Consider the following 24851-nt stretch of genomic DNA (forward strand, 5'->3'; position numbering starts at 1 on the left):
GAGGATACAATCGCCGAGGAATCATCGCGACCCGCCAGCGAGCCACAGCCGACGCCCCGGACTCGACATTCCAGAAGCTCGACTTCCCTCGAGCCGAGCCTCCGCCTGCGCGCGCCCCCTCTCCTATACACATAACCCCAGCCTCAGTCTCTTTCCACCCCGCCCCCCCCCCGAGCTCCCAAGGTCGCCGCCCGAGGAAAGAGCCACCTTCCTCACCGTCCAGTCCGGTCCCCAGTGGCTGCCATTCCCCGAACCTCAAGAGATCTGCCTTCCGTTTTTCCCCCCGAACTTTTTAATCGACTTTGCAGAACTGGGGGAATCGGGGAGGACGCCAGTGAGAGTGTTTGTGTTTTCGGGGGAATGAAGGAAAACCAAAAATGCAATAAAAGTTTACAAAAATCTCCCCCTAAGCGCCCCCGCACACACCCTACCCCCCCCCAACCCCAGCTGCGGAAAATCGGTCCATTCCGAGAGCACCTCTAAGAGAAATGACTTCGAGGCACGTTAGCATCATTTTTCCTAGGGCTACCAGCTCCCCAAATGGGTCCTGGGGAAATAAATCAGTCTGGGTGGGGTAGGGCTCTATGCGATTGGGGGAGGGGGACACATTAGAGATACCCAGACCAGAAATCAGGCTGGGGAAGGACAGCGACGGGTTGGGGAGACTCGGAGAAGCGAGGGAGACTAAGGTGTCCAAAGCGCCACCAGCTTCCCGGAGTCTCTTTCTTCCCTCTTTGCTTCCAACATGATTTGGGGAGCCTTGATCCAGCTGGCCCCGCTAAGTATCCCCTGCCCTCAAAACGAGGGAGCTCGAAATATGTGGAAAAGCCCGAAGCTGCTGGGGGGGGGGTGTACCTGTGAGAAGCTGATTTTGAGAAATGCGGTTTGCAAAGGGGGTTCAGCAGCAGCAGCAATAGAAGCTGCAGCCCCAGCCCCGCTGCGCGCCTAGCCCCGACGAGGGTAACTGCGGCAAGCATGGGGCCCTTGCTCTAGTCCCCCGCCCCTCACCCCGCTTTGCAGGGAGTCCTTATCACTTCAATCACTAGTCCCCAGAGTCAGGCCACTTTCCTAATCTGCTTTCCAGAGACAACGGCGGGCTACCCGTCGTGACTGCAGCAGTAGGAGCCCCCCTCCCCGACAGACATGTACGTCCATGGGGATGTGGACCTGGGCATAAGAATCAGTTTGAGAAACCCGCAGTCGAGGGGACGTTGCCTAGAGGGCTTTACTTGATCCGGGAGGGCCTGGATTTTGCCCGTCTTTCCAAACACCAGAGAGGTCTCCCCCTTCTTTCAGGCTTGTGCCCCCACCCTGGCCATTCCCTCCCCTTAATAGCCCCCACTTCGAGCCAGAGGAGTGCGGAGCCCCGGGGCTGCAGCACTGCGCCAACCTCCCCCCAGCTCAGTCTAAAAGCAGGCGCCCGAGCACCGTTGTGCGAGAAATCCAGACTCTGGGGCCAAAAAGGCATCTCCCTCCCGAGATAAAAAATATTTCCCTTGTCCGAGTGCACCTTTGAGGAGAGTAAAGGGGTCCCTAAGACTCGACTGTAGAACCAGGTCAAAAGCAAAAGCCCTGGTGGGGTTTCTCTCCCCGCAACTCGGCTGGGGCCGTCAGAGAAGCCAAGGTTTTGGTTAAACAGAGGTGAAAGGGTCATATTCTGCTAAAAAAAAATTAGCCCGACCTGGTCCGAGTGTTTCCCCTGTTTATTATGCTGCTCCAGTCCCTCTCCCCACCTCATGGACACCCTCCTCCTACCCAGGCGGCCGAAGGAGCCATCTAGTCCGGAGGGTTGCGGGGAGACTAAGACTGCGAACTTGGAAAGAGAGCTGGAGCAACAGGAGGAAAGGTGGCTGGCTCCTAAGTGCCGGGCTTTCTCGGCTTGTCCCCTGCTCCATACAGCTACTCCTGCCCCAGGGATATTCAAGGGTGGGGATGGGGAGCCAGGGCTCGGGTGGGGCCGTGGAGAACCCAGGCGTCGTGCTGCACCCAAACGAGTCCCTGCGTTTGCCAGACAACTGTTGCTGCCTTGCTGGGAGGCTGCTTGGCGGCTAGTGGAAGGGGGAGAAAGGCTGGCTTTTCCTGTCCCCTGGTTGGGCAGGGATGGGAAAGCAGGACGAGAGGAGGTACAGCTATCCCTGTGCTAGGAGAAGAGAATAAAAAGTCTCCTCAACTCTTACGCTTCTCAAAGAATAGCAAAGTCAATGCAGTTTGCTTTTTGGTCTTCTCGTGGGTACATTGCTCCGAGAACATTTTGTTTGAGCTCAGACCTCTCCCCACTCCCTCCACTTCTGTAAAGGAAAGTGTAAAGTGGGGGGAGGCAGGAAGAGGGAGGACAGATGAGATCTCTGTGAACCCTAAAATGAGTCAACCCCCCCCAAAACCAAGCCACGGTGCCAGTATGTAAGGCCTGACTGACTGCGTCCAGGCTTCTTCTGCAGTTTAAACCAAGACCTGCAATCTTGCGCTGGCGCTCTCTCCCCGGCTCCTACCAGCCCCTAATCGCCCCGTTCAGGGGGTCCAGGGTCTGGATAGCCTATGAGCCCGGGTGGGCTTCCCGAGATGGCACACTTTCCCAGCATTCTGGTATATAAACACAAAAATACGCAAAGCAGTGGAGCAAAACAGGCAGCCCTAGGGAGCTGCCTAGGGCGCAGAGAGAGAAGGCAGCGAGGAGCTCGAGGGTTTCTTTTGCAACCCCTTCCCCTGAAACTGTTGGGAGACAGGTGTCATCTCTGATGCTGCCAGTTCCCTGCTTCTACCCACCTCCTGCTCAATTTTGGCCAGGAAACAGCTGCTGCGTACACTCTGGCTGGTCATGCCGTCGTGGGGCTGGGATTACCTACCCCCGGGCCTTTTCTCCTCCACTAACACCTCCCAGGAGCCACTAGATACATTGATTCCTCCAGGACCCCCGATTATCTGCGTGCCTCCTCCTACTTCCCGGGGTACCCCAGCTTTGGGAAGAGACAGGGCCAGATTGGAAAGTTTAAATGCAGATAAACGGGCACGGTACATCCAGGTTCCATCCCCCTTTCCACCAAATCCCTGAGGACTCTTCTAAACACGACCACTCCAGAACCCCCTCCCCGCAGGAAACTGAGACCCATTTCCAACTGCTGGGAAAGCCCTCTGGATCCCCCCCAACACATTTCCCCCCCCCTTTTTTTTTTAACGTTCCCTGGCTAGTCCTGGCCAAGATCTGATTTGCTGCTCTCGGCAGTCTTGGAGGCCAGCCTCCTCCCCAGCTTTTTCTGCTGTTTCTGTTGGAGATCCTCCAGTGACCTAGCCTGTTTTTCTTTCCTCACAGGTCCCCGTTACTCCTTTTGCTGTTATGCCACGTGGAGCTCCAAGGAAGCAAAAATGGGGGAATAGCAGAAGTTCTGGGGACAGTACTGACATGACAGGAGAACAAGGTTAGTGCAAAGTCACATAGGCACAGCCCCTCTGCCCAGCAACACTCAGGCAGGGGGCAGCCAGGGTTCACATACCATGTCTGTCTCCACACCATCTTTACTTGGCAGTCCTGCTACAAGGAGTGTGTTGACACTAGGTCATTTAGACCATTAAGAAGGTTTCAGGAGGTGATTTTAGAAGTGAAGCACCCCTCACAAAATGTGAAGGGATCCTAGGAGAATGCCTTAAAAATCATATTCTTGACATGAAAATAGGTAGAGAAAAACCCTGTAGGAGGTTTCTCCCAGTCACACACAGAGGTCTTGAGGGTCCAACCGACAAAGAAAAATGGACCCAAAAATCTGTCTTTCACTGTGTAGTATCAAGAGATCCCAAAGGCCCTTCTTTGTGGTCCTTTGGGATTTGCATGTAGATCAAGAAACCAGCCAAGTAGCCCTGGACAGAGGGAAACTAGGATGACTCTTCTTTTTTAGAGGTTGGCAAAGACTGATTGCTCTGTTGGGTCCAAAATGGTGCTCAGTTGGTTTCTAGAAGCTCAAATGAATCAGATTCAGAAAGAAGGTCTCCTCCTCCAACTGGGCTTAAGTGTCTCGGTCTAGGAAAAAGATGGAGGATTTTTTTTGGGGGGGGAAGGGGAGGTTGATAAAGGGTCACAGAAGGAAGGCTGAATTAAAATCTCATTAAATAAGAAAATCTCTAGCAGAAAAGGTTATTTTCCTGTTATTTAAGCTTCAGACCATGTCAAGACTCCTACTTAGGAATCTTCTTCTGAGCTTGGCACAGAATCTTCAGTCCCTAGCCCTTTTAGATTTGTAACTAAGAGGAGCTCAACTCAGGCACCTAATATGAGGGTGCCTTATGTGCAATAGATAGGAAGTTGCAAGGAATATCAGGGAAGAGACAAGGAGAATGCAAAATTTAGAAGCTGGCAGTCAATAAGGCCTCCATACCATTATGCAATAGGCCTATTTAATATATTTATTCAATTACTATGGCATGAGGTTTTAAGACTTCCCTCATTTTGAGGTGTGAACATTCAAATAATAGATGCACTAGAATCACTTATGCTTTCCAACCTTATATGATTGTGTGGGGGCGGGGAGTCAATGGATCTCTGGTATAACCGTCTCTCCAGCTTTCTCCCTTCCTCCTTTCTTTTTTCCTTCCTTCTTTCTTTTAGCCTCTCTCTCCCTCTCCCTTCCTTCCTTCCTTTCTTCTTTCCTTCCTTCCTTCTTTTCTTCGTTCCTTCCTTCCTTCTTTTCTCTCTTTCTTTTCCTTCTTTCTTTCTTTTCTTCCTTCCTTCCTTCCTTCCTTCCTTCCTTCCTTCCTTCCTTCCTTCCTTCCTTCCTTCCTTCCTTCCTTCCTTTCTTCCTTCCTGCCTTCCTTCCTTCTTTCCTACCATTTAAATACTCCAGGTGTTGGGGGCTACAGAATTCTGCCTTTCTGTTAACTAAGTTTTTGTTCATTCCAAGCAGTTAATACTTTGTTATTTGTTCTATTTCTCACACACACACACACACACACACACACCCAAAAATTGGAGTTTGCTGTATCATACAAAGGCCCTATTTGGTTTGGGGTTGTGGTTTGTGGTTTGTTTGGGGGTTTTTTTTTGCATTTTCAGACCTTGTCTAATAGGAAGCAGCTCCATGAGGGCCCAGTCCCCTATCTCTTGTGCCTCAGATCAAGTGGCCATTTCTGCTCAATCTTCCCTGTCCCCTAAGACTGGAATGTGGGCATCTATGATCATGTAGGCCAGTCAGCATCCATCGATCTGAATCACTCTCTGTGTTATTAAGAGCTGAGAGGATATTCCTAAGGAACTTTCCAAACACGCCTAGGCCAGCAGGATCTGCCTGAATCCTGGGGTACTTGAGACTCCATGCTTAGTCTGGTCACTGGCCAAACGAAGAATCATAATATGGATTTACCATTTATTTTTCTGTATGAAATTGTGCAAGTCACCTTCCTGCCCTGATTCTTAGTTTCCTTGTCTTATACAATGAGGGAGCTGGATGAGATGAACCTCTAAATATATGATTGTGTGAATCAATGCAAAAGAACATAGCTTCACCTGTGAAATGTACAGACAACTCATAGGTGCAGTGCCATTGTTTCTGTTTTAAATATAGTATTCTATGGATGGTCACTTAATCTTTATATTTAATTTCTCAATATATAAAAGTAGAGGCACAGAGTATTTTCCATCAGAACGAGGCTGACATACAGATAAACTATTCCAGTAGTCATCTACATGGAATTTCTTCCTGTTCCCTTTCCCTTAAGCAACATACAAGGGAACTCTCTTAGGACATAATTTCAATTCTGTACTTTAAATGAGGAGATAAGACAGACTCGGAGGTCCTTTCCAGTTCTAGGCCTATGATCTTGTGATTTACAATCCTAAAATCACTAGATGTCTATTAGTTATGGGAGCAGTACAAGCAGGGGCTTGGGAATTAGAAGTCCTAGACCAGCTCTGCTGTGATCCTAGATAGATGATGAGTTAGTGGGCCAAAGTTTTGTCCTCAGTAAAATGAGGGTTGGACCACTAGCTGATGTCTAAGGGAACCTTTAGCTCTCTGATTCTAGGTTTGAGACTTGAACTGCCCTCACAGCATTCTGCTTTTTACTGCCTGCTTGAATTTACAGCTACCATTTCATTTTTCAATCTAGCCCTTCCAAAGCCCTCTTTCCAAGAGCGGGCATTGAGGTATAAAGGTAACCCTCAGGATAGTTAAAATAACTATTGAGCAGCAAATCAGAGTTGGAGAGACAAAGTACAACAGGGACTGAGGGAAGGCTGTGGCTGAGTTCAATTAGTCAAATCTGGCCTCATCCTTTGGAAACCCTAGAAGGGGGTTCCTGCTTTTAGAATCTGGCTGCTTGGCAAAGAGTTTTAATGGAGTGAGGCAGTTCCCAGGGAAGTGAGACCTGGGTTATTGTCTTTCTGCTTGAGCAGGACAGAGGGATGTCTTGAGGACTGGAGCCTTCAGCAATGATTGATTTCCCACTCTCCTTCTCCCCTTCATTGCTGCCCCTGGTGCTACTAACACCTGGGAAAAATCAGAGCTGGTTAGGACTGGGACTGGGCTTTGAGCTGAGGGCAGAAGAAGAACATTTTTGGAGAGTAGGAGAGAAACTAGTTTCCTGACAGAATTAGATCAACCAGTGGCCTTCATTTAGTGGAATGTGTGGCATTCAGATTTGGAAGTCTTCCTTTAGTTCTAGCCTGGCAAGATTTCTGCTAGACTAAGGTTTAGAAAGGTTCACTGTGAGATAATTTATCAAAGCTGAAAAAAAAAAGAATTTGATATGTAGTTGTTAGCTTTTTCAGTGTCTTCCTAGATGAAGGAAGAGGCCCTGGATAAATTCCTCCTTTGTCTTTTCACCCTCAGTAGGTTTCACCCTCAATGGGTCTCTCTATGGTGCCTAAAGTTCCAAGCCTTTGGGACTGTCTCCTTAGTAGATGGACCCATGCTACCCCTAGTGTTCATAAATCACTAAGCCGTAGCAGGTCACAATTTCTATGTGAAGGCCATCTTTGTTGAGGAAGTGGAGGGAAAGTACTAGATGCCTTGTGAAGCCCAAACTGGAATGGCCCCATCCAATCAGGCTTGGGAGACATCAACAGACAATGAGGTGTTCAGAATTTGATAAGAGTAAAATCCCTTCCTTTCTCCTAGCTATCTTCCCCAACTCCTTATGTAAATACACCAAAAGTACACCAGAATCCCAACCCTTCCAGACAGGAACAATGCATACCCTTCAACAGACACACATGTTACCATATATGTGGGGATCATAGATGGAAAGGTGGAAGGGACCTCAGAGACCATGTAGCCCAACCCATTCATTTTACAGAGAAGGAAACTGAATCTCAAAGTGGCTAAAAGTCTCATTACATGGGGAGTAGGCATCAGAGGCAGAATTTTAATCTAGCTTGTCTGATTCAGAGCTCACCACTACATCCTAATGCCTGCTCCTTCACCTTCAGACATACATTCTATGCATCCTAAAGCTGTGTTGGAGAGAGCTCTGGATGTAGGCTGCAAACTTTTAAACACCATGCAAATGTTAGTGGTAATTACAGATATTATCAAGATCCTAGCTCTTCTACTTATTAGCTGTGTGACCTTGGGCAAGTCAACTCACTTTTTAAAATTTTTTAAATTTTTTAAAGTTTTATTAATTTATTTTGATTTATCGACAATCACTTCCATATGCTTTTGAGTTGAAAATTTTTCTCCCCTTTCCTCCCTACCACCCTCCCCAAGACGGCGCACAATCTAATATAGGCTACACATTTACTTTCCTATTAAACATATTTTCACATTAGTGATGTTGTAAGTAAAAATTAAAACCAATAGGAGGAACCATCAGAAAGAGGAAACAAAACTCAACAGAAGAGAAAAGAAATAGGAATTCAACTTCCATAGTTCTTTCTTTGGATGTGAATAGCATTTTTCATTACGAGGCCTTTGGAGATATCTTAGATCCTTGTATTGCTGAAAAAGGTTAAGTTAGTCAATATTAGTCATCGCACAACATGGCTATTATTATGTACAATGTTCTCTTGGTTCTGCTCACTTCACTCAGCATCAGACCATACAAGTTTTTCCAGGTTTTTCTGAAGTCAGCCTGTTCATCATTTCTTACAGCACAACAGTATTCCATTACATTCATATACCACAACTTGCTCATCCATTTCCCTAATTGATGGACATCCTCTCAATTTCCAATTCTTTGCCACAACAAAAAGAGCTGCTATGAAGATTTTTGTATGTGTGCGTCCTTTTCCCATTTATATGATCTCTTTGGGATATAGTCCTAGAAGTGTTATTGCTGGGTCAAAGGGTATGCACATTTTGATAACCCTTTGGGCATAATTCCAAATTGGTCAACTCACTTTTTGAACCTTACTTTCAATCCTCCAATCAATCATCCTATAGGCATTTATTAGGCCTAATACTGAGGGTATTGGACTAGATAAATTTTTCTAAGGTCCCTCGCCACTGTAGTTCATATGATCCTGTATAAGATTTATCCTATGTAAGACTCTCATATATACATATACATACATATATACATATACACACATACATATGCACGCATACATGCACACACACATATGTTTATACCTATATGCACATGATATCCAGCTAGATGTATCCCATTTTATAAGTCATTATACCTATCTTTAGAGACAGAGAGAGAGAGAGAGAGAGACTGAGAGAGAAACAATACAGTATAGTAGAGTGATCTTAGAAGACCTAGGTGCACTTCCCACCTGTGACACATATTGGCTGAATGACCCTGGACAAATCTCAAAGCTTTAAGTGGCACGCTCAGAGTGGAAGTTTCAGAGGGGGTGCCAACCTGTTTCGATAGTTTCCTTATGAGTTCTCTTTAGCAGTGAAGTCACATGTCTAGTATCGATCTATCTACCTGTCTGTCTGTGTCTGTCTATTTAATATTCTTAGTTGAGATTCCTACTATCTTGTTCATATCTATGTATAGCTATTTCTAATGGAGATATCTACTTATATTTATATAGCAGAAAGAGATTATAACCTGTTATAGCCATGCACACATGCCTCTAGATATCATAATAGCTAAATGGACAGATAAACACAGAAACAGAGAGTCCTCCCCTTTCTCTTTCCTTTCCCCCCCCCAAACTCCCACCCTCTCCTAATCTTTTATCTATACCAGGAGTGACCCAAACTGCCTCAATAACATACCTTACCACAAACCCACACACATAAACCACATTCAAGATAAGCAGAAGGTATATGATCTCCTGAGCCCTCAGGGCCTTTTGCAGCAGCATTACTTGAACTGATTTCTCACATTCAGCTTCAGGGAAAGGAGTTGGTAAAGGCTGGCTTTCAGGGAAATAAGATATGTATCACTATGGATTGGAGTTTCAAAGGCCTCAAAGACCCCAAAGAACACTACTAGTTTCCCATTTGAATCTCAGGGTATTTGGAGAACTGAGGATCAAACATCAACCTAAATAGTTGAGGTATTCAAATAGGCAGGAGTGTGTTCCCTCAACCCTTTCCATTGAGCTGGAAAAAATGGTGGATCTGAACATGGGTCCAAATCCCTTCTACTATCTATGTGATCTCAGGCAAGTCATTCCCCCTTTCTGGGCCTCAGTTTCCTCATCTGTAAAATGAAAGGGATGGACTGCATGGTGACAGATTCTTTCCAGCTCAAACTCCTTTCATTCTGAGGTTTTCCCTTACCTACAACTAAGGAGGACATTGTGGGAAATTCCCAGTCTCTCAGAAGAAAGACAGAAAGAGACAGAGACAGAGACAATGAGACAGAGACAGAGTAACCAAGAGAGATAGGAGAGATAGATATTTTCTTACGTGTGACTGGGAGTATAGATTAGTTTTCTCGAGATCCCACCCAACTCTTGTTTCATCATTCCCTTTTCTTCATCCATACCCATAACATGTATTGCCAGGAAAGTGACAAAGAGAAGTCCATAACCAATCTGATATTTAGAACTTGGAGTAGGGGAAGAAGGCTAGGAGGCTATCTCAACCATAATAGTGTAAGATTGATTTCCTGAATGATAGACTTTCTGAAAGACTTGCTCACTTGGAAATGTTTATCCCTTTGAACCACAGTCATTGACTAACACTGCTGGTGAAAAATCAGTAGGTTCAGAGGTAACTTTGTGCAGTGGAAAGAGCCCTAGATTTCAAGGCAAAGCACTGAATTCAGTCTTTACCTTTGCTTCTTAATGCCCACAAGACCTTTATCAAGTCACTTTTCTGCCCTCAGTTCCCTCATCTGTAGAATGAAAAAGTGATCCCTAAAATATCTTTCCAGCACCTTGTACTCTGACTCCAGCCTAGTAGGAAAGTCTCTCTCCTGCTCTGAATGTGACTACAGCCAGCCTCATTCCTTTTCTTATTCTTTCCTCTCTTTCCCCAAACGTGCCTTTCAGCTCTTCTTTAACTTAAAGAGACTTTTTCTCTAATCCTATCTTCATTGTTTTTACAATGGCTGCTTCCTTTACTCACACATCCATCACTTAGAATTTAGGGGAAAAAGTCAAGTCAACCAGGACATCTTTCTGTCATTTTCTTGCTCTCCCATAATAACATACTTTACCTTCTCATCCTACTTCATGCCCTAAAATTTCAAAGCTAGGACTCTTTGACCAGAGAAAGATAGGATCAACCATGGAAACATTTTTATTTTGTTTGGTTTTGCTTTCTTAAATATTGCCTTCTTTGCCTCTTCTAGATATTTTTTCTCTGTTCCTCTGCATTTCCTTCCTAATTCCTTTTCTTTCCCAGGTCTCTTAATTCTTTCTTACCCTGATCAAACCTCCTTCCCATTTTTTAGCCTCTTCTTCTTCCACTGATTGCCTCCAAGGATGTCAGCCATTTCGTGCTCTTTATGGGGAAGTTCTTATGAGGAAACCCATACAGATGAGTCTCCTGTGTGTTCCCCACCATCACTTAGCTCCAGAGGAAAAAAAAATCCAAAGCTGCTTTCAGTGCCCCTTGATCCCATACAATATATTGGAAACATCCCCCTTTCATCAACTAAGAGGGGGAGGATTTGCTGGTAGAGTTACAGGGACCTTCTCAGAATAGTCTCCTACTTACTAAGTTGCTGCCGATACCTTCACTCAGGGACATTTCCTTCTTTTTAGTCTTCAATATGAGGTTGATCTGGTCCTTTGCAGTCTTTTCTGAGGGGTGCCATTGAGGGAGTCATTAATGGAAAGCTAAGGCTCTGTTCTGTACCCCCAGAATAGGCATCAAGAATAGTGAAGCTGGAACAAGAGAAACCCAAGATACAGGGAGGCTTCCACAAACCCTCAGCTCTTGTTGTCATTTTTCCATTGTCTCAGGAAGGGCTATATTCATGCTTGGAATTGTAGAAATAATGACAGCATGAGGGGAAACCCTTATCAGTCTTTTGGACTTTCTGGTGAGGGGGCAGTTCTGTAAATTGCAATCCCCTTTCCTGAATTCTTACCCTTGAAATCCTCAGCTACTAGATGGATTTGATTAAACCTTTAGGGAAGTCACAATTTGTAATTTCCCAGTGTCAGCTCATCTTTAGGGCTAAGAGTTGATATGTGGCCAAAAATATAGCAGCTAAAAATGTCTTTATCAGTTGAGTGGTCAATAATTTTTTTTAAATGTGGAGTTTTTTTTAGAGTAGCTTTGCTGTTTGGTGAGAGCCCTCAAGAGAAAGAAAAAAATATATATTTTTTAAGAATGAGAAGGAGAGAATACTTTTTTTAAAAAAAAGGAAGAAATTGACCAGATTCTGTAATTTCAAACAAATAAAAGACAATAAGCTAATAATCACTGTGAAAACTAGATTTTTTTGTCTTCTTCAGATTTGCATTGGTTAGACCAAGCAAGTGAGATTGACATGAGAGACCCTTTACTAAAAGAGTAGATCTGTTCAGTCGTTTTACCTTTAAAAAAAAAAAGCTGCTAGTTTCAGTTTTTAAAAATTTAAATGAAAAAAAGAGAATTTTTTTCCCCTATAAAGTCAGCTTTGCTCTTCTGTTAGTCTTTTTTTAATTTTAAAATACAGATTTATAGTAGAACAGAAAAACTAACATCTAAATAAAAAAGACAATTTTATGAGGAAATGTTTTCCAGTATTAACAATTTGCTCACTATTATTTGCAAGACAAATATGCTTTAGGGCTACATTTTAGGCTATAATATAAATAGGCATTTAGTCTTCATTTTTTTATGTGTATATTTGCAGATTTCTTTAAAAACTGATCATCAGAAATTTTCCCCCCAAAAAAGAGTTACCCATTAGAAAATTTTTTTTCCATGAAACCTCAGGATACATAGCTTCATACATCTGTAAAAACAATTGTGAGTGCATGTACGTATATATGTGTGTGCACAAATCCAAGCCTTTTGTACTTGAATGTAGCCTAGTCAGGAAAATATAAGAGCAATTTCTTTAAATGAGAACAAAGGGAATTTTAATTTTGTATTTCTTAAGGTAGCAAATGCCCAGGAAGGCATAACCTCTTTAAGGGAGGCTATGAAGTAATTTAGATGTAAGCTTTCAAGATAATTTTTTAAAATACTGATATTTTAATTTTAGAATTCTAGGAGAAAGAAAACCCCTTTTAAAATAAACCAGGATGCTATTTTATTAATTCAAAATTCTATTTGCAAAAGAGCTAACTGGAGACTTTAAAATACCATATTTCACTCAACCAACAAGCATTTATTAAGCACCTACTATGTACAAAGCACTGTGGTAGGCCCTGAGGACATAAAAGCAAAAAATGAAAATCTTAAAGAGCTTTATCAGGTTGTATTTCAAAGAACCAACTTGTAGGACACTGCAGACAGGATCTGTTAGTGAATATTTGCATTTACATATATCTCAAAAAGCTGATTGTACCCCATGTCATATTGTGATCAGGATAAATTAGCTAAAACTGGAGTTCTTCACCTTTTTTTGTGTCCTAGGCTCCTTTGGCAGCCAACCTGAGGAAGCCTATGAAACTCTTATCAAAATCATGTTTTTAAATACATAAAATAAAATAAATAAGATTCCAAAGGAAACCAGTTAGACTGAAATACAGTTATTTGAATATTGAAAAATAAGTTGATGTACCCCAGGTAAGGGCCACTGGACAAAAATATCAGTCTCCCCTAACAGCACATGGGAAGAATTACTTTTAATAAATAAAATACTATATTGCTTTAAAATGCTCATCTCTGGGAGCTATGGTATTTGATTAGATTCTGTCATCATCCTTTACTCAAAAAATAAGGTGTTATTTATGCAAAAGACTGATTTTCTTCTTTAAAAAATGATTTTCAATGAAAAAGATTTTTTTTTCAGTCATGTGTTTCTTACCCAGAAAATTTTACAAACCTAAAGAATTTTTTTTCTTGAAAAAAAGATTTAGCTAAAATAATTGGCACATATAAAACAGACCCCACTTTCATTGACTTATCATTATGTGATTGTTCCTCCCATTATCTGCATTGAGACTTACAGGAATACATACAGAGACCCCACTTTTTCTAAAATGTAACCTCAGTATCTATCTTATTTCTAGTATATAATGAATATATATAGGAATGAGATAATGTAGGTAAAGCACTTTGTGAATATAAAACACTATTGAAATGTGAGCTTTAAAAACTTATTGCCTACTTTGATTTCTGGTAAAAAAAAATTTTTTTAAATCTGCCTCATTTTAGGGGCAGGAAAGCTACCTCAGTCAACTTTCAACCCTGATTTGAGGCATCCTAATAAATAATTTTAAAAGGTCTAAGAACAGGAGTAATTGTCCTTTGTACTTGAAGAAGACCAACATGACATCATGATAGGCAAAATAGTAAAATAATGAAATTGTAACATAGTAAAATAAAATAATAAAGAACAGCTGAATAATAAAACAAAGAAATAATAAAATAGTAAAAGGTCTAGGAACTCTCCAATGGAGGATAGGAACTTAAATAAGCAAATAGCCAAAAAAAAAAAAACCTTAAATGTGACCAAGAGAACTGACTTAAATCACCCCAGTAGCAAAATTCCATATGGTGGTTCTCATGAGGGGCACAGTGGTAACTAAACAATGCTACTCAGATTCATTCAGTTAGGGAAACATTTATCCAGTACCTATTATATGCAGATAATATTTGTAAAGCACTTTACAAATCTTAAGGCCCTGTATAAATGCTACCTGTAGCTATTATTACAAAGCACTGAGTTTATGATAGAAGTTATATTTCTAGTGAGGAAAAAAAAGCAGAGAATTGAGCTAATTCCTTAGATCATCTGGATACTTTAAATTTATTGAGTAATTAATTCCCTTGATCCCCTCTTCAATTGGCCTTGATAGATACTAGGGCTACCAAAGTGGTCAGAATCTCCCCATGAAGGTAGACGAGTCTTTTATTCCTTGTATCAAGATCTTTTCAGGATATACATGTGTGTATATGTATGTATACACACATATATATATATATATATGTAATATATATATATATATATGTGTGTGTATGTATCTATTTATCTGGCCTACAATGCATAAATATCTTTGGCTTTTCTTGGTGGTTTGGGGGCAATAAGATAGATGGGTGTACTCACTAGCTGTGTGACCCTGGGCAAGTCACTTAACCCCAATTGCCTAAAAAGAAAAAAAAACTGCAAAAAAAAAAAAAGATGGATGGGTGATGAAGGGTTCCCATCACTTGATAGTGTCTGTCCATGAAGGGGCTAAGGATGATGTAATGATATCATCATCATAATTTTTTGAAAGCTGATCTCCATTTCCTAAGTATAGGGAAGACTGTGCTCTCCATAGTACATACCTCAAAGGACAAGAGAGAAATGTATTATCAGCTACAAAGTGACCTGGCAGAGGAATAGGATAAAGGGAGGCATATGCAGCTGTTTTGATCAAGGGTTTCCAATGACTTTCCAATGTCATCAGAAGCCTGAAATTGAACACATTGTCAGTTGATGGCCTGATTAACACAATTTATGGCTCTTGTGTTTTCCTAGTATATACATGTATGTGTGCATACATATATAAATATACATACATATGTAGTGTTTGTATACATTTATACTTATATACACACATAAATATATATTAGATATAACACATATAGTATATATCCATGGAAATACATGTGCGTATACATCATCCCCATGTAAATAGGTAAGTTACTTTGAAAATCATTAGTTTCAAAGGATTTCCTAATATTAAAATTCAATCTCAGTGTTGACAGATAACCTGTCTAATCAAAGGTATGAATTCTTCACCCCTCTTTTTAAATTTTTAAATTTTTGTTTATTTTTATTTTGTTCCCTCCCCCCCTTTTTATTGGAAATGGGATCTATATGTTAAAATATATAAACTAACAATAAGCAAAAAAATTAAATTTGCTCCCTTTTTTTGGTCCCTTATAGTCCACATTTCAAAGTAAGGTGGCCCCAAGTCTTCATGGAAAAGGCCAATGCCCCTTTTTTCTCTTTTTGATCATCTTTATGGACACAGACAGATGGGAAAGTCTGAAAAATATAAATTCCCAACACTTCAGTAACCAAACTCTAAGTCTCCAGTCTTAGGTCTGGGGAAATTCCATCCATAGTAAGGCAGAATAACTACCCAGGGTTGCTTTAAGTCTGGAGAATGCAAAATAGCAATTCTCTGATTCCTAAAACCTGTGATTAGAGGGGAAACTCTGATTTCTGCTCTGTGTTTCTGAGGTGCTTAGAGCTCCTTAGAAAGAAGACAATAGACAGCATTGTTGTTCCTTTTACTATTAATCAATATTTACTGGTTGTTTTGTTATCAAAGGGGGCCACCACTAAATACAAAAGGGAAAAATACATATGTATGTTGTACATGTACATATTTATACATATATGCAGAGTCCTCAAAGAAAGGGATTAAAACAAAGAAGCAAATAACAATAATCATAATAACAGTAGGTCCAGAGGGAAGAAAATTAAGAGTAGTATTTACCACAGGCTTAAAAGAACAGACATTTTAGTTTTTACTTAAAGGTCAATACAAAACCTCTTTGTAGCTACAGGTTCTCCTCATCATACATTTGTGCATTCTGACATGCGCATAAATATAAAATATATACATATGTATGTATGTGTACATACATATATGTGCGTTTATGTATATATGTATGGAAAGAGGGAAAAAGACAGGTGAATTGTGTAGAATGAGAGTATTTAGTTTGCCATAATGTTAGAAGAAATTTCAAAGAGTAGTTTTTGTTCCAAAATTTGTTTAATTAAAAAAAACCCATTAATATGATTAGAAGCAGGGAGAAAGGGCCCTATGGCATATTGCTAGATCACGACTTCCTGACAGCATGAAAAAATTACATTTTTAATTCTTTGTGATTCTCTGGTAACTGGTATGATTTCTAAAGAAATAATCTTTTTTTAAAAAATGACAGTAAAATAAAACCCTAAGTTGCAGAGGAACAAATCTTTGCCCCCAAAAAATCACTGAGAAAAAGGTTTACAATCAATTCATGGTAATAATCAAATTAAATTCATAGAATGGGAGGGGAACATTTTTTGAGAAATATCTTCAACAGTATATACATATCTACTTGACTTGGGAAAATTTTTTTTAAATGGGGTGCTGGTCTTTATGTAAGATCACCAAAAAGTAGAAGAAAAGACCAACAAAAAATCATTTTTCTCTTGGATTTTTGCTTTGATTTTATATATATGTGTATATTTTTTCTTTTCTCATCCTTAATAAGATTGATATGAAAATATTTTTCAAAAACCTTGTTGTCAATTGCAGGGATACTGTAGGCTTTCCTTTTAACCTCCTAGTGAATAGGAGGGTCTCTTTAGCTAGATGGTCTCCCCCATGTTTCTGAAGTGCTATACAGGTCCTCCTAAATTTTCATGGAAAATATTGTCTTTCCCTATGAAAACTATTAGCTATTTAAGATTTTGTGTGTGTGTGTGGGTTTGGTTTTTTGTTTTTTTTTGGCCATACTGTTACTAGGAATATCAAAGAAAGATCTCCCCTCAGACTCCCCACTTAAAAAGAGTTGTCATTTTTATTTCTCAAGTAGAACAGAAGCCTAATTTGTGGCATCTAATTTTCCTCATGTTTTCTTGCTGAACTCTTAATATCAGGTATATTTTTGCTCTAGTTATCTTGCTATTTATCCATTAAAACCCCATTTTATTACACTTTATTACATAGTTCATGTCACATTATATCCCCTCTTGTTGCTCCCATACCTAACAATCCCTTGTAGTAGAAGCATGTTACCACTGTGAACCCGTAACAGAGGCATTAATTAACATTGCCATTTGACATTAGGGTCACAAAAATGCCTTTGGTACTTAGGGGTAAGGTTGAGGAAGCTATATAGTAATATAAGAGAGAAGAAATGATTTGAGAATCTCTCTGTAATGGTAGGAATTCTATAAATCAAGTCTGTATTTCTCATGCTTTCAGTGAGGAATCTAAACGAGAAAATATATGAAGAGAGCAATAATAATAATAAAATCTTTATACAGTGCTTTATGATTTACATATTTGTCATCTTGTTTGACAAATTTTTAAATCTGCAATTAGATTTCTATATGTTTGTGCCTTACATATAAGCTGCACGTACACATATAAATATATGTATATTATATATACATATTCAAATAAATTTTGAAGGAAATTAAATTTAATAAATCTATGATTTTTAAAAAAAAAATCTTTAAAACTGAATGAAGCAATTGGTTGGTTAACAGCTAAGATTTTACCATTTAAAAAATTTTTCTTACTGAATGTAACCACTTTCTCCCCAAACCAGTTTGTAGACCCAAGCATATTGGGCTAAAAAGATATAACCTCCTTCAACCTCTTCTACTTCCTCCTTCACACCCATACATAGGCGCATGCATGTATAGATTTGTCTCAGACCATGAATTAAAGCAATTTTTCAGAGTCAAAGGCCTATGTATGTTCATATGTTTGATAATGGAAGGTGGTATCTAATATAATGGGATCAATAAGCTGCCTCTTAAGGTAGTGGCTTCTCTGTCATTACAGGTCTTCAAGGCAGGACTTGATGGTCTTCATTGGGGAATTTATAGGTGAGGTTCTTGCTCAGGGACACTTGGACCAGATAACTTCTGATATGTCTTCTAAGTCTGAGATTCTGTGATTCTGTAACGTTGGGATCTGAAGTTGGTATTACGCAGGAAAATTTCTGCTTAGTTCTTTCTAACAGTAGACCTGATGTGACAAAGTCGAGATGGAAGGTTAAGATTATAAAGAAAAGGGTGCCATCCTTCCTTGTGGATTTTGATCATTAGCTCCAGGGGTCAGGGTTTTGCCTTCTTTTAAGGCCCCACTAAAATTCTACTGTGATGTCTCATCACAGCATGAGGGTGACCCCAAGTTTTTGAAGGCCATGCCAAGTCAATGAGTCCTACAAGACCTACAGGCCTTGGTTTCTGGCCTTACTAGAAGACTAGATGCTTGTCATCTCAGGCCTAAATTAGCCAGCATCAGGAAAGCTAATCACCAGGTAATTGGCTACCCAGTAATTCACAAAAACCTTCCACTAAGATTGCTATTTCTACTGATGGAAGGAGTACCCACACTGAAAAAAAACACAGGTTCCTGAAATACTGATGTTGAGAAACAACCTTTTTTTTTTTCTCAATTTTAAGAGAAATTTATTTTGAAGTAAAGGAATGCTTGGGTAATTTTTTCCCCTTTAGTAAGTCAATCATGGTGACACCCAATAGGCATCCATGAAACAAAGCTATTATTATTTCAATAATTGGAAGTGAGGCAATAAGATCCTACTAAAAATATGTGGTGGTGAACTCAGATATGTCTCATCTCCGGCAGAAATCCCTGGGCATTATTACTACCCAGCTCTCATTTCAGTGCATACCAATTGGCATAGAGAATGGGTAAACTTATACATAGGCCTTTCACATGTAGATTGAGCCTTTCCTCATTTGTTTAGGCCCCAGGGGAGGTGGTAGAGAAGACATGGGGATGCCATACACCTCAGTAGGCAAAATCAGAAAACATCTAACAAAGTGAAAGAGGAAAGATGAGCCATCTTCCCCACGTGGTGTTATTTGATGGCACATCTACTGAAATGTAGATATTGGTCATGTCCTCATTTTGGCATTCCACTGGGTAGATCAGTAACAACAGCTCCCATCTAGGTACAGTCACTGTTTCGTGGGCTTTTTAGCTATTAAGAACCCCCAGAGATCAGATGATGGTTGGAGAAGCATTCTAAGTATAAAGGTGTAGAAAACTTTGAGACCAATAGGCCAGAAGATTGGCTCCCTTTTTATTTATTTCCCCTCTATATTCCTCCAAAGGAGATTTTCCTGAATATCTCCTGGCCCTACAAAGTGCAGAAACCAAATGGTCCTTCCAACAGCCTAAAACCTTTTTTCAGAACACTTTCCCCCAAACATCTTGGAGTTGATCAATCTATTCCCTGTTTGGTCCTGGCCATTTAAATCATTCTGAACATTACATAGGGTGACTTAATTTTTTTTTTGTATTGTCAAATGAAGCCCTGGCATTAGCGGCAGTATTAGGCAGACAGTAGTTGTGTCAGGAGCTGGACCTCAGCTCTGGAAGAATGATTGAACCAAGGGGTAGTCCGGACCTTGTCATCCTTGCAGATTTGAGTTTAAAAGGTACCCTTCCTTGGATGGAAAGGTTAAATAATTTTCATGTAGAAAGTCACTCATTCATTCATCATTTAGTAAGTGCCCACTATTGGCAAATAAATAAGATGCCTGCCTTGTCCTCCTGGAGTTTATAAGCTATAGGGAAGATAAGACACAAGCAAATCTGATCGATTGTGATACTAGGGGACTGATGATGAATAATGTTATCCATCTTCTGACAGAGCAGGATGATAGACTTAATATGCAAAATGAGACACATATTTTTAGAGCTGGCCAATGGAGGAATTTGTTTTGCTTTACTATGTATATTTGTTATGAGAGTTGTCCTTTTTTTCCAACGGGGAGGAGAGGGAGAGAAAAATACTTGCTAATCAAAAAATATAAAATTTGATTTAAAAAAGAATGTGATAAATATAAATGAGAGGCATAGACAAAGTGCTATAAAAATTCCAAGGAGGAGGAGAACACTTCTAGCTGGAGGGATAAGGGAAAGAATACAGGGGTGTTTAGCTTGGAGAAAAGAAGACTAAGTCATCTTGAAGACAAGATAGCTGTCTTCAAGTCCTTGAAAGGCTGTTATGTAGAAGAGGTGTTAAGCTCATTCTGCTTGGCCCAAGAGGGTAAAACTAGGTAGTTGTGGAGAGGTAACTTTGGGCTCAGTATGAGGAAAAATTGCCTAGCAAGGAGAGCTAACACAAAATGAAATAGGCCGCCTCAGTAGGTGGTAGATTCCTTCTCTCTAGCCATCTTCAAGTGAAGGTTGGATGACCCTGTGTTAGGAGTAATGTAGTAGAGATTCTTGGTCAAGTGTAGGTTGGAATACAAGAGAATAAGGTACTTTCCAACTACAAGATTCTATGATTCTGTTAGCCATCACGGAATAGCGGGTTATTTTGATAGAGAAAGTGGAGAGGGAATTCTTGGCTTAGAAAGTGAGGTGAGCAAAGGCACAACAGTAGGAAAGTGTAGGATGTGTTTGGAGAAGGGTTCAAGTAGAACATAGGGTATGTGGAGAGGAGTTTTATGAAATAAGTCTGGGAAGTACTAGGCCTTAACCATCTTTCACCTTTAGTTGGAGACATCTGCTTGTCTCTGATTTCAGTTTCTATCCTACTGACCTTGCCACATTTGTACCTGGTACGTCAAGATGGTGGCCTCCAAATGGAAATCATACCTAGGAGAAATAAAGATACTCCAGGTGTCTGGAGAAGATAACTCATCCCATGACTTCAGAGCCCCATCAGCCAATAACTTTCCCTTGACCTTGTCACTTGTCTTTTTAAAAAAAAAATTATATGTTTGTTTTTAGTTTTCAACATTCACCTCTATAAGATTTTGAGTGCTAAATTTTCTCCCCCTCTCTCCGCATCTCCTTCCTCAAGACAGCATGCAATCTGATATAGGCTATTCATGTATAATTGTATTAAACGTATTTCCACATTAGTCACGTCATTTGTCTTTACAAAAGAGATGATGTCAAGGTTTTTAATTTGGGCAACAAAATGAATATCAATGTTACAGATCTCAGAATTTTAGGGCTGGAAGGAACCTTAGAAACCTAGTCTAAACCCATAACTTTGTAGACAAGAAAACTGTGGCCAAGAGAGGTTAAGAGACTTGCCCACGTTCACATGGTAAGCAAGTATTAGGGTGGTTTGAAACCTGAGTCTTCCTGACTACAAGTCTAGCACTCTATCCACTACACGATCATGTTTCTTGTGTCATGAATAAAAACAGAAAAAGAAAGGGAAAGAGGTTGGGGAAAGGGCAAGCAGAGAACAGAGAAAATGAGAGATTTGAGGCATGTTAAGTTTGGTTAGTGTATTGCATATGATACGCATTTGATAAATGTCTGTTGGATTGGATTGGATTATATCACACTGGGTCGCATTAAATGTTGTTTAAAACCTTTGAGAATAGACCTTAGTTCAGTTGATTAGAGCCTGGTGTTGCTCCCATTTAGGCATAGTTTCTATTATTGCTTTCCCCTCTTCCCCATAAAGAGTCTGAATTTCTTCTTTTTGTCTCTTTTAAAAATGTTTTATTGACACCTTTAGTATTTGTATCACAGTCATTTTCATATATACATAACTCTCCCTGAGAAAACCACTTTTTGAGTCTTCCCTTTAACAGAGAAAAATAGTTCAATAAAACCAATCTCTCATCGGACAGCGTACGTAACATTGCAAAGCCTTACCATCTCGCTTTCTAATCAAAGGAGGGAGAGGAATTGTCTCATTTCCTTTGGGACCAAGATTGGCCATTATAGTCACACAGTGTTGAGTTTCATCTTAGTATTCTTTTCATTGACATAATTGTAATTACGTTAAGTTGTTCTCTTGATTCTGCTGACTCTGCCCTGCATCTGTTCATACAACTCTTCCCATGTTTCTCTGAATTCCTCACATTCATCATATCTTACAACACCATTTCGTTGATGTACCCTTATCTGTTCAGCCATTCCTCAATCGATTGCCACCTATTTTGTTTCTAGCTCATTGCTTCCACAAAGGATGCTGCTCTACATATTTTGACGTATAAATAAATCTGTATTTCTGACTTTAACTTCCTTGGAATATATGCCCAGAAGCTAGATCTCAGTTTCAATGGGACAGCTTAGTGATATTCCTCACATAATTCCAAATTGTTTCACAAAATGGCTAGACAAGGGCAGCTAGGTGGCACAGTGGATAGAGCACTGGCCCTGAAGTCAGGAGGACCTGTGTTCAAATCCGGCCTCAGACCAAATGCTTGACACTTACTAGCTGTGTGACCCAGGGCAAGTCACTTAAACCCAAGTGCCTAAAATAAAATAAAATAAAATAAAAGTATTTTTTAAAATGTCTAGACAGATTTACAGCTCCACCAACAATGCACTAGTGTCAGGTCCAGTTGCTTTCACGTAAAGAGTTATGTCTTCACAGACTCCAAGCAACTGTTTAAATAGCGGAAAAGTATAAATAGCCCTATGTAAACTCATCACCTGTCCTGGAAGAGAAACAGAAAATATACTGTTGGTAGTGAAATGAATCTAATATAATAAGGATGGCACGTTACCAGGTTGATCTTTAAAGATTGGTACAAGCTTCAAAGTCTGGCTAAGACCAATTGACTATCCTTAATGGCAAAGCACACAATTTCAGGGTTGGAAGGGATCTCTCAGGGGCCATCTAGCACACTAAGAATCACATTACAACATTATCCCCCTATTAGTGGCCACCCAGCCTGGGCTTAAGACCTCTAGTGAAGGGAAGCCCATTCATTCCAGAGGCAGCCTGTCCAATTCTGGGATAGCTCTAATTGTTATGAAGATTTTTTGGGAATTATGCCTCAGTTTACCTCTTCATACCTTCCACCCACTGCTCCTGGTTCTTCCCTATGATGAGAATAGAGATGGGGAGTGATAATGGTGTTAATACTAAAAATTTCTTACATTTATATGGCTCTGTTTATAAAGTGATTTAAATATGTTATTCACTTAATACTTGCAACAACCCTATGAGGCAGACAGGACGTTATTATTTCTTCTCTTAGAGCTGAAAAAACTGAGGCCCTACTGAATATTTTGCTTTTTGAACTGACTTTTTTTCTTGTCCCATGTGGACAGTACTTCCTGGAAGTGTCATTCCCATCCTTGCTCAACCTCCCTATTTCTTCTGCAAGGGTGGATGCCCTGCTTTGATGAGGGAAGCAATCCTCAGGCTCTAGGGAAGCAGATCTATCAGGGGGAAAAATATCTTTGCAAATGTGATTTTATTCTTTATTACCTTTATCTTTGGGAGGAAGAATAAAACACAACAAAATGAAAACCACAAAACAAGAACTGTTTCTATTTTAATTGTTTAGTTCCCCAGCCCTTGCTGTGTTAGGTTGGGGGGGGGGGTTGTGTGTCTTCAAAAATAAAATCAAGTGATTATGCTCATTTCAACAATCATTTCAGTTCTCATAGAAACTCTGAGGCAGAAGCAGAATAGCACTGGCTGAATTCCCCCCAACACATGCATTTTGTTGACTATATTCAAAAAAGGTCTTAAAAATGATGGATTATGGAAACATTGTCAACAAAGCCTAAATGTGATTTTAAAATAATCATTGCTTATAATAGTTTTCAATGCCAGGGGTAAATCATTTAAAAAAAAAGTGGAGTCTTTAAAAAAATTAGCAGTATTTTTGTTTGTAGAACATCTGTAAATTTGTATTCTCATTATCTTAAATTAAGTGCCAGTAAAGCTTTTTTCTTTTCTTTAAAGTATCTCGCTTTTATTCAGGTTTGAGTTCCTGGGGAAAAAAAATTATCTGAAGCCAAAATTCTAAGGCTTAAAAAAATTTTTTTCCAGTGGCAAATTGATGAGAAAATGCCATTAAAATATGTCACTTAAAAAAAAAAAGCTTTCATGATTACCCTACTGCAAAAGTAACAATACCTCTATGCCCATTTGTGTGGCCCTGCACAATTTACCAAAACCTTATAAATGCAGATCTAGATATACAAGTCTTTGTGATAGTATGGACTCGATTTAGCTGACTCAGACTGAGAAAAATAAGAAGGAATTCTTTTAACTTGGGCCTTTTCTTTCTAACTTATTATTTTTATAGGACAACTACTTATAAAAACAATGTAGTTGATAATAATAATAACAATAGTTAAATAAGTAATAGTTAAATTGTTATTATATTAACAATTATGAATTATAACCTTTTTATTATTGTACCTTATTTTACTTCCTAGCAACCCTGTACTTTTTAGGTTGGAATACGCACTATGCTCAAAAGTAATAAATCAGAATTTATTTTTTTAAAAATCTGTAATTTTAACTTTTGATGAAATTGAACAGAATTCCTTAATTTTTTTCCTTATGTCAAATTAATGAGTATTTTTTTTAAGGATAAGTATTTTTGAGGGCCTGCGGGTAACTCAGAAATATTTAAATTTTTAGAATGTTAAAGTGGCTCCAGTAAATAATCTTCAGTGGGGTTGTATCTCCTTTGATTGAAATAGCTTTTGTCGTTTGAAGGGAAAAGGCAAGAATGCCTTTTTTTTTTCATTGAAGGGCCTAATTTATTTAAAAGGTCCCATTTCTTGACTTTGCAATTTTCTGATAAAGTTCAACAATAGGATGCTGTCACTGGTGTTTGATGAATCTAAATTTTGCATGAGGCAAAAATACAAAACAAAAAACCAAAAAAATTCCATTGATATATATATGTACTTTTTAAAAAGACAG

At 39.8% G+C, this 24851-nt stretch overlaps 1 long non-coding RNA gene across 1 annotated transcript in view; it reads left to right on the forward strand.

Annotated features, from left to right (window-relative positions):
• Positions 1–3311: 3311 nt before the first annotated feature.
• The window catches only part of LOC110224000 (uncharacterized), a 47369-nt gene continuing 25829 nt past the window's right edge, over positions 3312–24851 (forward strand). The window contains exon 1 of the long non-coding RNA XR_002328840.2: positions 3312–3413. This is a non-coding gene — a long non-coding RNA (uncharacterized LOC110224000). The remainder of the gene's footprint in view (positions 3414–24851) is intronic.

The sequence above is a fragment of the Phascolarctos cinereus genome, unplaced genomic scaffold (assembly GCF_003287225.1).
Source record: "Phascolarctos cinereus isolate Bilbo 61053 unplaced genomic scaffold, phaCin_HiC Scaffold_9;HRSCAF=440, whole genome shotgun sequence".
Lineage (NCBI taxonomy): Eukaryota > Metazoa > Chordata > Mammalia > Diprotodontia > Phascolarctidae > Phascolarctos > Phascolarctos cinereus.